This window comes from Limulus polyphemus, unplaced genomic scaffold (assembly GCF_000517525.1).
Source record: "Limulus polyphemus unplaced genomic scaffold, Limulus_polyphemus-2.1.2 Scaffold1298, whole genome shotgun sequence".
In the NCBI taxonomy this organism is placed as follows: Eukaryota; Metazoa; Arthropoda; class Merostomata; order Xiphosura; family Limulidae; genus Limulus; species Limulus polyphemus.
In genome coordinates, this window is record NW_013666908.1 from 16526 (window position 1) to 18458 (window position 1933).

Genomic DNA, 1933 nt, shown 5'->3' on the forward strand with positions numbered 1-1933 from the left:
TCTCTCAAAGCCGTATTATGCTAACTAGAATACTGATCCCCCCCCTCATATGTCTACGTTAAAATGGTTTAATTTGTAGTCTTTAAAGTTTTAAACTATATAGTTTATGTCTCTATGACATATATCATGTTGTTTTTATCACTTACTTCATTATCTTTGATTTGTTTCTTTTTTTTCCACCAGAGATATTTCTCGCTGGTAGCCCATAGAGTGGTTCAGTTTAACCCCCCGAACTCTCTGGCTACATAAAGAAAGACTTCAGGTTTAATAGAAGAAATATGGTCATGTTATATTGAATTACCAGGTTTAAAAATATCGGTTTATTCTTGCATGCTAAACTTGACAGTATTGATATAATTTTACCCAGTTATAAATAAAATAGTTCATATATTCTGCTACGGTTATCGTCGTCTCAGTGTACGTGATCTACACCCTTCGTGCTTGTTCTTTTATATTACTTTGCTTTAGATTTTCTAAGTAAATTTTCTGTAACTTGCGTTTTTCGGATAGTTGAATTTACTGTCTACAGTTTGATACTACTTCCGTAGCCACATATTTTCCTACCTGATACTCTCCTATCATAGACATTTGTAAAATGTGAAGCGTTTATGTTGTTAAACTAAAATTAATTGAATAATCTATCAGTAACTGCTGAAAATTCTTTAACGTCCATGAATTAGTTTAGAATTCTAACAAGTATCTCGACGGGGCCTAGTAGTACAGAAACAGGCTTCTCAAAAATCCAATCTCGAAAATAGTTTTCTGCACTTTGAAAATAAAATGTCCTATAGACACCAATTTCTCATGCTATAATCATAAAAGTCTCATCTAAAATTATACCTTCAGTGTTAGGTTGATATTTTTTTATTAAACCATATATCCGAAAGAACCACAATATATATAATAAAATCTAATTTTACCATGGGAACTGATTATTAGTTTCAACCTATTTTCATTTGAAAGGTTTACCTCCTGTTCAAGCCAAATCAAACGTTGAACTTTTTTTCGTCAATGTAACTCAATATTTTTTTTATGTAGTTAATTTCTATAACCTTGTATACAAATGGTAAGCATTTTTTCCCTCCTTGATACAATATTCATATTTCTCTTTATTACATCTATATATATTTTACTTAATGTATTTTTAAATTAATTTCAATCAAACAAACTTAGTCGTTCAAGATACTTTCTGCAGTTAAATATCAAAATTAACAGGACCAACTCCGAAAAAGTTGTTGTTTGTTATTAAGCACAAAGCTACACAAGGGCTATCTGTGCTCTGCCCACCACGGATATCGAAACCCGGTTTCTAGCAGTTTAAATCCGCAGACATACCACTGTGGGCTTCGAAAAAGTTTTGGAACTATCAACTCTCAGTAGAAAAGGAGTGACAATATATAAAATTTCAGATAATATAAATACAAAAGTTTTGTTTTGAGAACATATTTTAGAAAACATGAGGATGTCTGTTCGTATATGTATGTATACATACATTTGAAAAACCAACAACAAAGAATCCACAATTCTTTGTACTAGCAGAGACCCGCAAAACATTTCCGGCCAAATTAGTATCTTTATCGTAACAGTACTTCTTTAAATATAACAATTCTAGCACAATATAAACGAATTGTAATCGTAGACAACAAAATGTGTAAATCCACTTGTATATAGGCCGTACTTTATAAAACTTTAACATATGTTAGGCCTAAGTTCGATAGATAAATTAACATTATAACCTGTGTACGTTATTTTTTTACTGTAATTAATACTATCGATAAACTTTATTATTCTCCGACCTAACGTCAACCTTTTTTAAAACTTTGATAAGTTTAATATTCTGTTGTACAAAATGGTTAGTAAAGTATATTTACATTCCCATTTGTTGTTACTTCTTGTTTGTCGTCGAGTGAATAATAGCGCATGCGCGGTTTTT